A 19,052-nucleotide genomic window follows, 5' to 3' on the forward strand; every position below is an offset into this window, starting at 1 on the left:
TCTCTAGTCTTCTGTAAGATACCAGAGGTGAGTTGCAAAAGGGTTACTAACAGCAGTTAAAAAGGAATGTGTGCACGCTCCTGCGCATGCTGGGAATGCAAAACAAGGAGGGAGGAGAAATAAGCTTTCATCTAGTTTTCACCACACCTAAATCTCCTGTGGTGTCATTGCACAAGATGGTGCATTGATTTTTATTGTATTTTTTTTCAAAAGGGTTGAGTGGTTCTTGTTGAATAAGATTGAAGAACATTGCTCTAGATGAAAATGCAACACAGCCAGTGCAAATCTGGTTTCAAAAACCTTGTTCAGAGAGTAGTTATGATTACCTTTCCAACTGAGGAGATGCATTCAAGGAGTTATAACCTGGGCTTCATATTCACTATTTCATTAATGGTTTGGATGACGGAATAGAGAATATACCTGTTAAACCTGCATACGACACCCATCTGGGAGGGGCAGCATAAGTGGCAAAGCACTTAAGTGTTGCTGAAAATCTGAAAAAAACCACTACTGAGCTAAAAAGCTGTAGCTCAATAAGCAAAGTTCCATTATTAGAAGAATAATGCACAAACTTAAAATAAGGGTATTCAGTAGACACAGATTTTCTGAAAAATTCTAGGGATTACAGCAGATCACAACTGAATTTACATCAACCATGTCACATTGTTTAGATAGAAAAGCAGATATCACACCAGGATGTATGAAGAGGAGTGCTTTACTCAGTACTGATAAGGCTTCACCTTAGTCTTGTGTCCAGTCTCGGGTTCACCATCCTGCTAGATAGATGTACAGTCTAGAGAAGGGTAGTATGGGCAATGCAGTCCTAGGAAACAAAGTGTATGCGGATAGACAAAAGCATCCGAGAGGGGTTAATACAAAGAAAACTGAGTGAGACACAGTCATGGTCTCCAAAGAATGTTTTGATAGGATGAAAACTAATGGGCTGTGTGGATAGTGCAGTTAGGTGTTAGGAAACCTTGGCAATGGTAAGGGAAGATTGATATGTGGGTCAGGGCAACCCCCAGTATCAATACAGGCTGGGGGATGAAGAGACTGAGAGCAGCCCTGTGGAGAAGGACTTGGGGGTACTGTTGGATGAAAAGCTGGACATGAGCCAGCAATGTGCGCTTGCAGCTCAGAAAGCCAACCGTATCCTGGGCTGCATCAAAAGCAGCATGGCCAGCAGCTCGAGGGAGGTGATTCTGCTCCTCTGCTCTGGTGAGACCCCACCTGGAGTACTGCGTCCAGCTCTGGGGTCCTCAGTGCAGGAAGGACATGGACCTGTTGGAGCGGGTCCAGAGGAGGGCCGCAAAAATGATCAGAGGGATGGGAACATCTTTCCTATGAGGAAAGGCTGAGAGAGTTGGGGTTGTTCAGCCTGGAGAAGAGAAGGCTGCGGGAAGACCTTATTGCAGCCTTTCAGTACTTAAAGGGGGCTTATAAGAAAGATGAGGACAGACTTTTTTAGCAGGGCCAATAGCGATAGGACAAGGGGTAATGGATTTAAACTAAAAGAGGGTAGATTCAGGCTAGATACAAGGAAGAAATTTTTTATGATGAGGGTGGTGAAACACTGGAACAGGTTGCCCAGAGAGGTGATAGATGCCTCTGGATCCCTGGAAACATTCAAGGTCACGTTGGATGGGGCTCTGAGCAACCTGATCTAGTTGAAGATGTCCCTGCTCATTGCAGCAGGGTTGGACTAGATGACCTTTAAATGTCTCTTCCAACCCAAGCTATTCTATGATTCTATGATTCTACGATGTGGAGTCTCTGTGATCCTACCTTGAGCCAAGATGATGGTCTGGTGTATCTCAGCCAGGGCCATCAGACAGGTGAGGCCATCTGGGTGTACAGCTGTCAGCAGCATGGGTGTCCTATCTACCTTCTGCTCTGTCACAGTCAACAGGGAATAATTTGTGTTGTATTTTGTATACACTACCTCCTATTTTTACTTGGGTTGAGCTTCCCACATCTGAGGTGCTGAGTTTTCCATCTCACATTTTCACTGGTTGCCTCTATTTTTACTGCTGATCATCTGCATGAGAATGCTTTTCTGTACTAGTTCTTTACGGTTTCACACAAAATAGGAGCTTTTAATGAGTTACTCAGCTTCCAAGGCTGAATTAGTAGCAAACAAAATAATCCATGTTTCATTGCATTGTTCAGAAGCCACAGAAGCAGAAGGCCTCTACCATTTGGATATGAGAGAGCATAGTAAGAATCACTGATGAAACTGAGGTTCACAATGTCTGTAAAGCAGGTAGGGCTCCTGAGTATGTAGGAAACAATAATGGAGCCCAGTTGCACTAAGCAGAAAGTAGCAGTTAAGAGTAGTCCCTTGAAATAAGTACGTTTATGGTGGTGTAAACCAGGTCTGGCTGAGGGGAAAAACAGGCTCAAAGAAACGTGACTCATGTTACGTTATCATAAGATCAGCTTCAGCCCCAATAGACTTAAGCTTCTCACACCGATTTTGATTAAACTCTTGTCACATGTAATATTGATTTCAACTGAATTATTTCTCTTCACACAATGTGAAGGAGGCGGTCTGTCCCTATGAGTGTAGAAGGTCTGCACGTCCTTCAGAAAATATATAGAAAGTAGTCTGCCCTTCCAGAATTGATTATTGTTTCAATACATGCAGGAACAGGAAAGCATTATGCATGTGCATTTCCCAATGGCTAGTTTCAGCACTGAAGGGAGAAGTTACATTTGCATTCCTTAAAGAACTGATTGAGATTCTAAAAACAGATTGGAAACTTAATGGTAAGAAAGGCACAGCTTGAAAGTCTTTACTTTTTGGCATGAAAGTGTGGACCAGATTGACACAATCTGTGACGTAGTTTCTAATGAAGCATTTGTAATGAGACATTTAAAGCAACTCAAGAGGCCTCTCTATCCTGTTGGGAAAGGAACACAAGGAGCACATATTTGAAATTCATTCAGCAATGAATACATAAGCTGATCTTGACATGAATTTAGAGTAGGATTCAATTGTAGATAGGTGCTTGGGGAAGAAGTTGCTTGTACCAAAAAAAAAAAAAGAAAAGAAAAGAAGAGAGAGATAAATTAAGAGCTAAAATAGTTGGAGGAAACTCTTGGGAAAATTACCAAGAAGAGAGAGAGGTTTCTGCTTATTGAACTGTTGAATCATGGAACTGATTTCAGTCGGAAAACTTTGTGCTGAAATTTCATGCAGAGACAAATTTGGGTTTCTCAGTAGGTAGGTGGGAAGGGTGGGACCTCCTGATTTCTGTTTCTCATTCACATCTTGCTTACCCCAGGCAGAGAGGTGTCTTTGGTGCTTGCTAACACACTGTAACAAGCCCATTTTAAACCTCTGCTGTAGCTGGGTGAGTGTGATGTAAAATTTTTTTCTTAGTGTTTAAATGTTTATTAATTAGGCAACTCAAAGCATCCCACTAGGCCTGACCTTGATGCACTAACATCTGTTAAAATAATAGTTTACCTTATTTCCCTGTTGAAAAACACCTGTTTCCCTACAGAAAGCCACAACAAATAAATGACTGTGCTCTAACGATCTGACCTTGCTTCTGTAGCTCTCTTTTCTGATCCTAAAATGTTGTTTTTTGCTTGCTTCCTTTGCTAATTAGTTAGGGATTAATTTTCTACCTAATCTGCTTGTGTAGCTCTTTGAATGTAAACTGTTTTTAAGTGCCAAATATTGCTGTTACTGCTGATTAGGTTATTAGGTAATAATCAGTAGCTGAAATAGGACTTCCCAGAATGAGAAACAGGTATGGCACTTCTCCATTCTCTTTCCCGTCTGTGGACCGGCTGAGTCGCTCTGCAGTGCCTGCATGGCATGCTTGTAAACACCTTGCTGAGGCATATATGGCTATATGACATAGCCATATACACAGGCGCATTTTAACACCTGATCATGAAATTAACTTTTGGATGCAATGGCAGCTATGGCTTTCAATGACATGAGTAGCATGTGCCACTCTGCAGCCATCCCTTAGGACTGTAATCCAGGGATGTGAAAACTCGAAAAGACTAATGCCTTAATTCATGTGGTCTGACTTTTGCTCTAGTTTCTGTGCCTAATATTTCCTCTTGGCTGGCTGTAGGTCTTCAGAGGTGCTAATTGAAAACACTAGGCATGAGGAATTAGGTGGAAGCTGGGCTGAGTGAACCTGGGCACAAGCTGTCTCCTGTAGCACATGAACGTCAGAGAAATGGCTGATTACAAAAGCTGTCCTCTTCCTCAGTAGTCATGGGTTGAAGTCTAGCATGGGCACAAGGGACATTTTTGTCCTGGAGATGCTTTTTGACTGATTTCGCTGTCAGGACATAAGTCAGGAAGGTACTCCCAACTCTAGCCTCCTAGACTAGGTCTGTAGCATTTTTTAGGCCTGGGCTGATGGCACTCTGTTGAACTGTGTCATGGAAAGAGCTGGCTTTATATCGTCAAGTGTAATAAACCCAAATGTTAGTATGAATTTGCTAACAAATGAAGGTAATTGGGTTCTTTAGGAGGGAATGAGATGACAGCTTTTACTGTACTTCAAATATCAGTCCCAATTACTGTAAATACGATCATGATGCAAAACATTAATTAGGAAAATCTGAACTGTTTGAAATGGAGTCCCATATGAATGATTAACTACATGCAAAATATTGTGCCTGATTAGAGGCATTCTACTGAGACATCCATCTGTGAGCTCCAAAATAAACCTGGTAGGAGGGGAGGAGAGATCACAGTACTGAGGGACTGGCACGGCTGAGATGACCTAGGAAGCTACTGGGCCATGCATATCTCATGTCGGGTCATAGGGCTTCCAGGACAGTCATGTTTGTGTACCCTACATTCTTTACTGGTGTCATGGTTTAATCCCAGCTGGCAACTAAGCACCACACAGCTGCTTGCTCACCCTCCCCCTCCTGGTGGGATGGGGGAGAGAATTGGAAGGGTAAAAGTGAGAAAACTTGCAGGTTGAGATAAGAACATTTTAATAATTGAAATAAAATAAAATAAAATAAAATAAAATAAAATAAAATAAAATAAAATAAAATAAAAAATGGTAATAGTAATAGTAATAGTAATAGTGAAAAGGAAAACAACAACAAAAAAAGAACAAAACCCAGGAAAAACAAGTGATGCAACTGCTCACCACCCGCTGACTGATGCCCAGCCAGTCCCCAAGCAGCGATCGTTGCCCCCTGGCCAACTCTCCCCAGTTTATATACTGGCCATGATGTCATATGGTATGGCATAGCCCTTTGGCCAGTCTGGGTCAGCTGTCCTGGCTGTGTCCCCTCCCAGCTTCTTGTGCCCCCGGCAGAGCATGGGAAGCTGAAAAGTCCTTGACTAGTGTAGGCACTGCTTAGCAACAACTAAAACATCAGTGTGTTATCAACATTATTCTCATACTAAATCTAAAACACAGCACTATACCAGCTACTAGGAAGAAAATTAACTCTTTCTCAGCTGAAACCAGGACAACTGCAAGCATCTTCAGAAAGAATATTTCAAGGTTAAGGAAGTCAGGCCCTGAAACAGTACATGACTTGCTCAAAGTCGCCTAGGATGACAGTAGCAGAGAAAGGAACTGAGCGTTGGTCTTCCAAGTCTTAACTCTAGTTCTTGTTTCTTATGCAAGGGTGGAAGTGGCTGTCCACAAAAAGGTGGGAAATAAAACTTCTCAAAAAAGACAATAGTGAGTACACAATTATGGAAAGACCAGGAACTACAAAATTGCCTGTAGGTCACCCCAAGTGCTCCTTCTGGTGGTGTAAATTCTTGTGATACTGCATTAGCAAGCGTTCATCAATTGCTAATGAAATAATGCACCTGGAAATGCTGGGTCCAGGTATTTCCTATGGGATAAACACATCTGCTGATTACCTCCACCAAGTCATGGGCAAACTCTAAATGGTGAAGGACATTCTACTGAAGTAAGGTCTTTAGGACATAGCTCGGTAACAGAATAGATTTAGGAAAAAATAAGGAAAGAAATAATCTCCAATCTTGTGACTTAGTTTTATTTGTGTGTTGTTTGGCAGGCAGAGGGACCATGAGAGCTCAAAACACTTTATCTGCTGGTTTGTATCTTATTTGAAATGCATTGGTCTTCTCAGCTCATTAAAAATACTAAATAACTACGCTGTTGCTGTCTTATTATGAAACTTGGAAATATGTTGCCAAATGGGCTATTTTAAGCAAAATATTCTGTTGTAGTCTAAATGTACTATTGTTCCCCATTTGGACATTAGTCCGTAGCCACTGAAACATAAAAGCTGACAAAATGGTGTTCCTTTGTCAAAACCTTGGTGAAAGAATCAAGCAACAAAGGATAATTGTTCGTAGTTTGGACTCCTTTTTCAGTCAGTTCTTAGCCTGAAAGTCCTCTTTCTTTTTTTGATGGTGGTGCCACATTCATTGCTGGTGGAGCTGCTCACCACCAGATCACCCACTGATCCAGCTGGAGCACGAATATATGCTCCCTTTTCTGTCAAATTACTCGCATCACGTGCTGTGGTATTTATACTGCCTCCATCTTCTGTGCCAGCTTTAGGGGGAACAGATGATACCCAGAGCAGCACAAACCCCGCTGGTACAAAATTAACTTGCTTTTGAAGAATTTTGATTCAGCAGCACTTTGTACCAGGTGGCTGCAGCACTTTTGATCCAATACTGCCAGGCGCCAGGTCAGATTTGCAGTACTGAGTACTCGGAGCTGTGTGCCCAGAGCTTGCTCTGATCATGTCATGAGTTTTTCTTTCTCAGCAGCTTTAATCTTCTCAGCCCCTTTCAGATGGATAGCCTTCCAAAAACAACATCAAATAAACTTCCCCTGCTAGTTATGCTGATGTGTGGCTTTATTGGTGACGTGTGTGCATTTTGGGGATAGAGAATAGTATCGTTTATTGTCTGATTCCCTAGAGTACTATAATTGATGCTTACATTTATCCCAAAATAGAAGGTGGCTGTTACATTCATTTGTTCCAAAGAAAATTGGTCTAGTGAATAACAATGCAATGTTATACAAATTATATAAGAATATAATAATGACAAATTATGTAATATCCTAGCATTTGAATCTGTTATCTCAGTATGCTCTTTTTATGATGAAATAAAACCAAGTTTATTCATGAGCAGCTTCCTTACAAAAATTTTACTTCAAGTGCTCTATCAGCTAATTGTTTAGGAGCTCTTCAAGAAATTCCCTAACCATTGATCGTGATGCTACAATTTATTAGCTACCTGTTGTTGATTCTGAAGTAACAGTCTTTAGTGGGCTGTTTTCGTAGAATAAATGAAGTTGATGAAAGAGGCTTAATTGTCCAGATTTTAATGGAGATAAATATAGAAGACACACTGGAAGCTACAACAGGAGGGTTCTTCTGGAGGCCTTTTAAAATCACCTGCTAAAGGGTGGTGCAGGTAACAAGTGATAAGTACTGCTAGCTGATAATAAAAATGGTTATTCACTGCTCTCGTGGTCTCTGTTTAGTTTGATTTGGAAAGGTTTACGCTGCAAAACTGCCACTGAAACCTCTCAGTGTGGTTCTCTCAGCAGAGAGGTACCTGCTCTTCCTAACATTGCTCAAATTTCCACTGGCAGCACCAAAATTTCCCTTTGAAGATGGCTGCATAGAGGGAACAATTCCCAGGGGATTGGTTTCCCAGTTCAGCCATACACCAGCAGGGCAAGAAAAGCCCCAGCTATGGCAGATGCTCCTGTTAGTGATGCTGTAAGTATCATCTCCAGTGTTGTTCTTGCTTTCTTACTCAAGGCCCTTAACCCAAAATGTAGAAATGTAGTGCGATTTGCTGTCACTGAAAGTGCTTCTGGTAATTCACCCCCAAAGTAGGACGTTTGTCACTGGTGAAAGGCCTGGTGTTAGTTTTAAGCATGATTTGACTCAGGCATATTTGGTAGTGTGTTGCTCTAGTGCTCAATTTAGGGACAATGAGACGAGATTAACTCATGAATATTTGCATCTGAGGTAGTTGTTCTCATTATATTGATAAAGAGTGCTTCTGGATGTAGCCAGGAGTGAACAGTTTCAAGAACTCTAGGAAGCGAGCAGGAAGAATTGAGGATGATTGCTTTCCAGAACAGCTAGCCCCTAAAACTACAAAACAAGTTATACTCTTCCTAACAGCACAGACAGCTGAGAGAGACTAAACAACATAGGCTGGAAATATTACAAAGCGCAGTGAGCGCAGCCATCTTTTACATCTTTCCACCTGAAAACCAGATGGAACAGAGTTTGCTGGGTACAAGATAGCTGAGTTCTAGCACCACCTCTTGGCTCCCACCTGTACGTATGGGACGATTCAAGCTAAATAAATGAATAATGGGGAATCAGGAAGCTTAGCCTTTTTGGCTAAAGATCATTCCATTCTTCTCCTCGGACAGATGTTATTTCCTCAGCTAAAGGCACAAAGCAAGCAATCTACCAGCCTTTCAAAGCAGTGCTGGAATTTTTGGTATTTCCAGTGGAAACCTGAGCTGTGGGCGATCACCTGCATTGTTTATGTTGTAGAAGAATCAGGACTTCTACAGTCAATTATAAAATCGATTCCTTCCTTTTCCAGTGTAAGGGCAGCAATGTCAAATGCAAAGATATCTTTCCTAGGAAAAGCAGAATCTCCCCAGTTTTACGGATGGGTTGTATAACTGAAGTTCTCTTTTTCCTATCACAGTCACGTTACATGTTAGGATCTGTTATGGGCCTTGTTTATTTTTAATGCAGATGTCATTCACAGACAGAGCACTTCTCAATCAATCTTTGTTGAGACAGATTTACGAAAGAAAATTCTATATTATTCTATTAAAATTCTATTCTATTAAACACAAAGCCTGTCACTGGATCACAAAGTCCATAAGCTGCAGACCACGTCCCATCAGAGCCTCTGCGCACAGAGCTGCGTGATCAGGCCCTAGTACGTGGAGCAGAGGGCAGAGAGCACTGTTGGACTGAAGGCTCAATCAAATGAATGACAGGTCCATGCCGTATTCGTGAAGTATGGAAGCACTGTAATAGTTGTTACTTCTTCAGCACTTAGAAAGTTAAGCACAGTTAAAGACACAGCTAGTTTATGGCTAGTAAGTGAAGCATCTGTTAGTTCCCAAGGGAAAATGAACTCAGTATGAGTACAGTGAGGAGATACAGTCTGAGACTGGCATCCTGGATAGCAGCATGATACTGATGCTGTGCCTGGCAAACTGGAGAAGGCCAGTGCCCCATCAGAAACAGTGCTATCAAAATATCAAAATATTACTTTATTTCTCCAAAACCACCAGGAGTTATACATGCCATGAGTTCATAACAACCTAGTTCATTCACTGTCAGAAGAGACAAGCCACTGCAAGATGTACTTCAGTTTAGATTCTTGAAAACATCTTAGTCTGTCTCAAGGTACATCCTAGCCATAACTGAAGGCTGAAGGATAAGTAGACTGTCTGGTTTTGGTAATAAACAGAGATTGGTTATCACTAGGTGACAATGAGCGTGAAAAGATTCACCAGACTCTTGTCTGCGACTCATCTGCAGTTGGCATTGTTCATGTCCAATTCTTAGAAGACAAAAGTCAAACTGAATAGGATCTCTGTGATACTGTGGTGGAAATACACACAGATGGAAAACTTATTCCTTGTGGCTCCAGTCATAATGACAGATAGCATGTAAAGACAGTTAAGCTACGGCATTCGTTCTTTGGAGCATGAGGCAGCTCTACCTCAAGCTCTGTGTAGTATCTCAAGCAGAATCATGCAGAGAGACAAGGTTGCACTTCAGGATGGTGTTCCAGATTTGAAATCCGGCCTTGATCCCAAACTCGGACTTCGTTTACATTGTCTACAAAAGAAAAGTCAAATAACGCCTTTTTTTCCATCAGCTGATTTTGAGTCTGCTTGGTGTTGACTTTAATGGATTTTTGAAGGGATTATCATGTAGCTCATTTTTTGAAATGAAGACCTGTTCTGAGGGGCCAAAACTGGGATATTTACCCCTTAGATAGGTATCTAGGATGTGTTGTTTATTAGAAGTTTGTCCTCACATGTCGCTAAGCAGCTGAAGGAGGGAGGATAGTCCTGTGCCTGCGGCAAGAGACACAGTTCCCAGCTACAACAAAAAAAACATACGCCACAATTCCTTCACTCTCAGAATGGTTTAATATCTCCTTTCCTTGCTCCCTGAAGGACCTACTTGAGTGTTTCTTGGGTCTAGAAAGAGCTGTGCTGGAAATGTGGGTTGGTTGTGAAATGCACAATATTCCTTCTTGCTCATTTCTTTAATTTGAGGTTTGTTAATAGAAATAGCAAAAGGATCCAGAAAGAAATTCCACCTCTTAGGCACAGTCACTGTAGTAGCGAAATTGGAGGGTGTCTTGAATGACACATATGTACCTACTGTCATTGTTCTTGCTGACATGATAAAGACATGATGGTGCAGTTCAATCACCTATCGGTGTGTAGAAGCCAGTTCACTTACCGCTGCCCTTCTCTTCCAGTTCACCAGTTTCCTGTTATTGGCATCTCCTTTCCATTCCTGTTCTGCAACAGTCAGCCAGCCTCCATCACACAGCTCTGCCAAAAGCTCTGCCAAGACAAATAGGAAGAAAGTGTGTGCTTTTCAGTTTGGGGCCAAAACAAGTTTAATGACAGTCAGTGTCAAAACCTTAGATTTCAGAATGCACAATTTCATTCCCTCTGAGTCAAAACCAGTACCTTTTCCCCCTCAGGATCATCAACACAGGTCGGACAAGCGAGGGACTGAGATGTACTCCCCACATTACACCCAGGGACCCTATTCCTTCTCCTACTAGCAGAGCGAGAGGCCTTTCTTAGTCTGAAGCCTAACAGCAATTCAGACTAAGCTCTCAGTGCTTTTGTGTCAACCCTTTTACTAGATGTGTTCCCGGGTTCCTCTGAATCCATCTCTCATGGTAGAGGCCTTGCTGAGCAGACTTCCTGGGGTGGCATCTCATGGAGGTTCAGATGAGCTGCCTGGTTGAGCCAAGGATTTTTAAAACCTTCCCTGAGCACAAGATGCTTGTAGAAAACTGAAGAGAGACAACCTCAGGGAGTTTATTATTATTCACGCTGCTGTCTTACAGCAACACCTAAAGGTCAATGGCACTCACTGTTAACACCTTAAATTTGGCTGCTCTAAAATTATTTTTCACACAGCCTTCACTAAGGGAACTGAAAAAGCCTTATAGGGACATTCCCAACCTTTGTATGCCCATATATGTGACTGCCTCAGAAGAGACACTATCAACTCAAGTATTGCTTAAAATTAGACTTTATTTACTGATTACAGTTCTGATGTTATTTTTTAAGTTTAAAAAAGGTTTGGCCCTTCTGATAGCAGCTGTCTTCTCCTGTTTGAAAGCATCCTAGGAGGAGCTGTGAACTTGTAGCTCTTTGAGGTCACCCTATGCCTCTCTGCTTTAGTTGTTCACTCCTAAAATCTCATCCTTCCTCTGTCATTTGGTAAAAACTTCATCCGGATGAGCCAGGTTACGTCAGAGATGGGTGCTGAAGAGCTCTTGGCATTTACCCAGATGGTTTTAGCCAAGTTGCAGTTTAACTGTCGATCCAAGGGCATGTACAGCAGAGCACAGTGAGAGAGCGCTGAGCTACTGCTGCTCCGAACCCATGTGCCTGTTCTTGCAAAGAAAAGCGAGGAGCCACCAGCTCTCAGCAAGACTCTTACATGAGATGCGGCATTGCATTGCCAGAGCGGCATGACGCAAGCTTGGGTAGTCCAAGCATCTCTGCACCCATTACATGAGGTAGGCTTGCCCATAACACACCCATCTTGCAGCCTTGCTTGGATCCAGTATCCATACACGTGTCCTGGTGCTAGTTTTAGCCCAGTCTGTGGGCCTTGATTCTGGATGGTGTTGGACTATCTCAGTACAGAATGCATTTTACTGCTAAACAAAATTAGTTACATATGGCTATTCATTAACTTCATTAAATTCAGAGGTAGAATTTGCAAAGCAGTTTGAGATCTGTTTCTTATCAAGTGGCCTGATGTCAGGCCGCTGACACCGCTGTTTCCTGGTAAAGGAGAAATCAAAAACTTACTGCCCAGGAATATTCATAGTCCGTCTTTCTTGATTTTCATATTCACTAGCCTGGAACAGAGATAGCAGATACACCTGCTTCTAAGTTTATTGGAAGCTCCTAGTTGTAGACAAACAGCTACAATACCTCCATTGCCACTCATCTTTGCTCTCCCAGCATCAGGAGTTAAGAATAAAGACAGTATTTTCTTCCAGACTGAAATCTTCCTCTTTTGCTAAAAGAATAATACATGATGATGTGTGTGCGGCAGTGCCATCCGTAACCCTTGTCATTACATCCATAATGATGACAAAGCAGAAGAGAGATGAAGGAAACCAGTAACTAAATTCGTTAAGTATATACTTTGCAATAACAGTAACCCCTAGTGAGAATGGGAATGGTTGAGAAATCTGGAAATTTTGTCCAGTGGAGACTGATCATTTCTTCCATTTACTGGCTGGCATGATTTGTATTTTTATTCTGTACTTCAATTCCTTCACTCAGTCTTTCTTCTTGGCTATATCAAAACCCACTCCAGTGCTTCCAGACACTGCAGCCCTGAATTAGAGGAACCAGACAAAAAGTCCTGCCAAATTCCTGAGAGTAAGCTGTAGTTTTGTATCAGCATTGTCTTCTCCTCATAAAAATGAAGCGTTTTCAAACAAAACTCCATTGGCCTCTGGCTTAGAGAAATGTTTGTTGATCCTGTACATCAGAGATGCTGATGAAAACCACCTTCATGTTCCCAGCTAATTCAATACTACTATTTACTCTAATGTACTGCTTGAATTGCAGTAGCACTTAGGATTCCTAGTCACAGACTAGAGCGTCGCTGTGCTAGACACCAGGCAGGAACGGAACAAAAAAGAAAGTCCCTTCCCGAAAGAATTTGCAGTCTTTGGCATGAGTATGGTCATTATAAAGATAACAATCTTTTTTTCCAAGAAACGCCTCATCTTGTTCATTATCCCTTGCAATTAGTCTCATGGGGCTCCACTTCCAGCAACACGCACCTGTTGATAAGTGCAGCCTAGTCGGAGCTTAGAGCGACTTTGATTCTTCCATTTTTTAATGAACAAATGGTGCATTAGAGATGTTTGCTCCTTCAAATATGCAGACATCTGAATTTCTAATTGTTTAGCATTAGTCATAACTTAAGTAGGACAGAGCAGATTCTATATATAGCCCGTTGCCCAGCCATTCAAGACAGATAGTGTGTTTGTATTTCTTCCCATATTTCCTCACTTGAAAGGAGTGAGGAGGCAGTTGCAACATCTCTAGCCTCAGGTATTCCAAAATTGTGCTGCCCCCATCTCCTTCTCCCCCAGATATTGAGATTGTTTTCAGAATCATGAGATTTTTAAAGAAGATGACATTCTCAGCTCTTCTGGTGTTTATTTGGGGGTTCTCAGCCCTGACAGTATAGCTGGGTGATGTCTTTAAGCTTGAAGGCTGAACTTTTTTCTTTAGCAATAGTTGAGGTTGTAACAGGATTCCAGGAGCAGGAGTTGCCCTTGGTATCACAAGCCTCCTTTAAATTGCACTGATCATTTTCCCTCTCAGTTTTCATTTCTCAGTCTCATTCTTATGTTGTATATGCTCTTACATGTGAGTGTATCATGTGTCTTACCTTACGAAGGAAATCCTTGTTCACAACAAACACACATGGTGGATGTTTTGCCGCTGACTGAGGATTTTGCTTTCGGCAAATTCCAACTGCAACTTTTCTCCCATTATCTTCTCCTCCAGTGGGACAGCAGCGGGCTGGCCGCTGAAAAAACGTAGTCCAGCAATTTGCTCAAATCGCTTCTGCCTGGATGCTGGAAAATGCCACACCAGCCCAGCTGTGCTCAGATGTTTCTCTTGATTTTCATAGTGACGCCCAGATCCATCACCCCAGCAGCATGGTTTCTCCACGCTTGTGACATGGCTACAACTTTAGAGCTGAATGAACTAAATATTGCTGCTGACGCTAATGGCTAATGGCAGGCCTGGTGCTGCATGTGATGAGAGCAAGGCAAGGTCCCTGACGTCAAGCGTGTGTTCGACGGCTGAAGCCATCACTGGCTCAGTGGCCCTTTCAGTTGGGATGTCCTAGCTCGACAGACATGCTCTCATCTGCTCCTGGCTTTCGGTGGATGGTTCCTCACGGACTCCATGGATCAAGCCTGCAAGCAGCCGTCTGCAATACGGTCACAGCGTTGTGAGCTCCCCTCTGTGCCCCTCTCAGCGCCGAGTAAAGGGACAGCTCTGGGCTCTAACCTCCCAGGGGCAGGGACGTGCCTGGGGAGAGGCAATGTGGGCATTCCCACCTGCCCTTCCCTGCAGGCCTGCCCTGGTCTCCCCTACCTCCCCTTGGCCGGTGGCTTGGCCCGTGTGCCCGATGCCTGCCCTCCTCTGGTTCAGCATCCCCCCTCCTGCTCAGCCGAGCCCATACCCTGCTGCCCGTACAGGTTGTGTGCGTCCTTGTCTCTGCCACTGCGAACCAGGGTGAACCTGGCGATTTCAGTGGGTTGTTCCAGATGTGCGCGAGATGCAAACCCAAACCCTTGTTCTTGGCCCGGTGTGTGCCAAAGACAGATAGATCGGGTGCTCAGCTAACCTGCAAAATTTCTCACATGGCCAAATGTACCCAGACACCAAGACAACCAGGAATACCGATTGCTCGGTGCTCTCAGGGAGTGCTTGTTTGGTGGATTTCCTTGTTGCTACCAATAATTGTGAGATTAGGTCCCACAGCATTATCATTAACGGAATAGAGGGCTTGCACACATACCCATGCAGCCTTCTCCAGCCCTTATTCAAGAGCAAGAATAGCAACTGACAAGTCTTGTGAGGTAAATATAAAGGTCAGCTGTTGCCTCCCTGGATGAGGGCTGTCAGGAGGAGAGAGGCGCAGCCCTTGCTGCCTGCACGCTTGTCCCAGCCTGCGTCTGCAACTTTCCTTCGCTGCTCAGAAGGAGAAAGCGAGGCCATGAAGCCTCCAAAAGTGCTTTTTGATGATGTTCAAGAGGGTACGGGTGCAGCTCCTTTCCGCGTTACACGTGCTGGTGGGAATACCCCACCGGGTGCGCGGGGCTTTGGGCACAGGGAAGGTTCTTGCTGGGACAGAAGGTCCATGACTGAGATTCCTGAGCGGCGTGTGCTGGCCTCTGCTCAGCTGGGGGTCAGGCTTTGGGAGGAAAACCGTCCCTGCAAATCCGCCCGTGTGTGACCCGCTGTGAACGGCTGTGTTCTTCCCAGACACGGTGGAACCGAGAGGATATTCCCAAGGAATTTTTCCTTCTGCTGGGACCCCCAGCCCATAAAATTGTGTCTTGTGGGCAGCCGCCTGGGATCAGGAGCATAAACGTTGTCATGAATGCAAATAGTCCTCTGGTTGAGCTTATGAACTTGGTCTCAGAAAATGCAAGATTCAGTCCTGCCTCGTACACAAATCCTTGAGGGATACTGGATAAACCTCTTCACCATCTCGTGTTGTTTTTCCCCGCTGGAAAGTTTGGGAAGTTAAGGTGCTTTCCTCTCTCTCTCACAGGACCGTAGGAAAACCAGTTATAAGTTATAGGTGGAGATCTGATACGATGGTGAGATGTACCATAGAAAATCCCTGTGACATGAGCATGTGAGTCCCGTCCTGGGGTGAGGTCATTGAAAAATTGAAAGAGAAATTAGAACTGAATGGGATAATTTTGAAGACTTCTGGGGTCAGAAGAAAGGGCAGATAGCTGAGCTCCTTGTCAGTTTTGTTCTTTGTCCTGACCTAGAAGGTACTCTTTTGTATTTAATTGATTTATTTTTATTGATTTTTATAACTCACTTTAATTGAACTTCTCTATGATTAGTCTGGCAAATTCAGTCTGCTGAGGCATAATAGGCGAATGTATTTTGTTCTTAAAATGACTTATCACCTTCAGGTGCAGTAAGATACTGTGAATTTTTTTCTTTTTCTCTGGATTGCTCCAGAATCCATAGCATCTATGACCATCAGATTTAGATGTCTTAGTATCAGGAGTACCAAAGGGTGAAATGGAAATATAATGTATAGATGTGCCAGTGTATGACCGCTGGCACCTCAGAGTGGGCGAGATGCACTGAGTTCACCTGAAATAGTCACAGAATGTAAGATCGCATGTTAGAGAGCTGATCCCAGGGACCGAGTAACGATGGTGATCACATTAAGTGGTTATGCGAGATGACGTGGAAGTGTTTGCTGAACGCAACAGTACCAGAAATCCTTACCGCTTTCTGACAAAAGCCGGAGTGGTAATGGAATATTGCACCACGGTAGAAAGCTGATCTACATCTAGTGTGTGTTCTTCCATGTTTGCAGTTGGACATCTTCAAAAATACCTGCGGTAAGAGCCATGCCCTCAGTTTAACGTCATCACTCCTGTATTGCTGTTTTTAGAACTGCATGATCTCTCTGCTATGGTCAATCAGTGAGGAGGGGATTCTTCTCGCCTCACATTAGCTAGCTAAAAATTCAGTGAGTAGGCTAAGGTAGCTGTTTGCACTCCCTTTATAGACAAAGGAACGAGGTGAGCTTCTCCAGAAGCCTGAAGGTACTATTTTGTGAGGGGATGTATCATGCTCTGGGCATGCTCTTACTTTCCATTAGCTTCAGCAGAGTAGCTATAATTGCCTTTCAGTAGGTGCCTGAGTTTGAGATCACTAAGGCTAAAGGGCACGTGCACCCAGCCCAAGTCAACAGAGAGGAGATGGGCCTCGCTAACGCTTTTTATTTCTAGACAACGTTATTTTGTGATTCACTGCAAAAATTATACTTGTCCCTGGTGTTTGCAGAATGAGTCAAATATACAGACTTTTCTTATAAAGGGTATGCTAATCTCAAACTATATCACTAAACATAAAACTCTAACCCAGATATACCTGATATCTGCCTTGTCTCTCTCTTTCACCCCTCTGGTGAGAATCCAGGGTTTCTTCTGTTGTAATCTCCTTCAGGAGTAACAGCTGAGATTTCGCCCAGAAACTACTGACTCTTTGGAGAAAGGACTGCTGTGTTCCTGGGCAGCCAGTTCTGCATTTGAAGTGCTCAGGGAACTACTTTTTGTTTTGTGTATCTATCTGTGATATTTTATATTCCTCATTATCAGGACCTCCAAATGTCTCACAGTCTTCCCTGCATTTAAATTGTTGCAAGCCCTCTCACACATCACTCAGGATCTACAGGGAAAGTGGGGTAACATGACCGTGCTGGATTAGAAACAAGCATGTGTGAGGCGCTGCAGACGCTGCTCAGAGCCAGGGGTCAGGACAACGGGGAGAAGAACCTGGCAGGTTGTACAGCTCTTGTGAAGATCGCAGGAGCTCTCCTAGCCCACTCCGATGCTCTTATTTGCTACCCCTGTAACTCTTCAAGGGACGAAACCGTCTGCCTAAAGGGACCTAAATAATACTGTAAATGATGAAAAACAAAATAATCTGAGCCAATTCTCACTGGCATCAATCTTTTGGAGAGATGCAGCTCTATGTCTTATTCAGATCTCACCCACGACACTAAAAAAATGTATTTGGATCAGAATGCTGCCTTCTTTACATTTATGATCACATTATTTTAAGAGGTTTCGTGTCTTTAAAAGGTGTATGAAACCTAAAAATGGAGACACCGTGATAAAACCCACCCCGGAGCACATCTGGAGGGTTTGAGTTTAATAAGTGCCTCTTGCATTTTCCATCAACTGATTGAACTTAGCTCCTGTTTCTTTGAACCTCTTGTTCTTCTCACTGCAAGCTGTGCTGACATGCTTTAAAAGCATACAAATAGCTTCTGCTGTGACTATCTACACAATATATTCAGTTCTGTTTTCGTTGTAATATGCATTTCAGTTCATGAATGCCTGAGCTAACAGAGGTAATGCAGAGAGAAATCTCTGGTATTACTACTTGTTTTTCCATTTGTTTCTTTATGATGCACAAGATCTGATTCTTTGGCACTTCATCAACAGCATCCAAGGCTGGAGGTAGGTATAACAAAAATTAAAATGTATAGCATCCCTAAGGAGATGCTCAGAATTGGGCTGTGGCCAACCTCATATATTACATTGTTTGAACTTTGTTATTTTATTAAGAAAATGGATTTCAGATTCATCACTGGTTTAGCATCGATAGCATATGACCACCTCCCGTGGTCTGCTGAAACTCCTCACTGTGGTGGGAGGCATGCAAGTGCCTGACCCCAAGGATTTACAGTCTAGGCAGGATAAAACCAGTAGGTTTTCAGTACAATTTTCCAATTTAAAGTGAAGGACATGACATACATGATTCATGTTGCAACCGAGGCAGTGGAGAGGCAGGCCTGAGATGCGGTGGCAAAGCTGATGGGATGCAAAACCTGAACAACGCACATTACACATGGAATGGGTGTTGGGCAGAAGTTGTCTCTATAGGCAGCGCTACCTCCTGGAAGAGGAGATCTGAGGGTAAGCAACCCAGCTGGAGACATCGGTGGAACACGGTCTGGAGCCTGCGAGCATAATGGAGGCGGGAGAGCAGTTCAGAGGGAGCTCAACATGGGATTAGGACGCCCTGGAGGGCAGGGCTTTAGCTGAGGTGGGCAAACAGGGAAACACATGGCCATGGGGGTGAAGAGGTGAGGAAGATCGGCTAGTTGTGTCGAGGAGGGGGGAAAAAAAAAAAGAAAAAAGACCGGTTGCTACCTCCACGCAAGAAGTGGGAAGACAATGGAGAGAAGCGAGGGCCAGAAGGCGGGAGTGGGAGCCGGCAGCGCGGCGGCAGGGCCGGGGGGAGCGGGGGGCGGCCCGGGCGGGCGGAGCGGCGCGCCGGGCTGCGGTCCCCGCCCGGCCGATGCTCCCGGGGCGGCCCCGGCGGCGGCACCCCCGGCCCCGGGGGAAGCTCACCGAGGGCTTTCCGCCCCCTTTCCCGGCGGCGGGGCCCCGGGCAGCCCCTGCGACCTGACGGTGTCAGCGGTGCCGCCGGTCCCTCCCGGCCCCGGCCCCGGCCCCGGCCCCGGCC

This window comes from Platalea leucorodia (assembly GCF_965183815.1).
Source record: "Platalea leucorodia genome assembly, chromosome: 1".
NCBI classification, from domain to species: Eukaryota; Metazoa; Chordata; class Aves; order Pelecaniformes; family Threskiornithidae; genus Platalea; species Platalea leucorodia.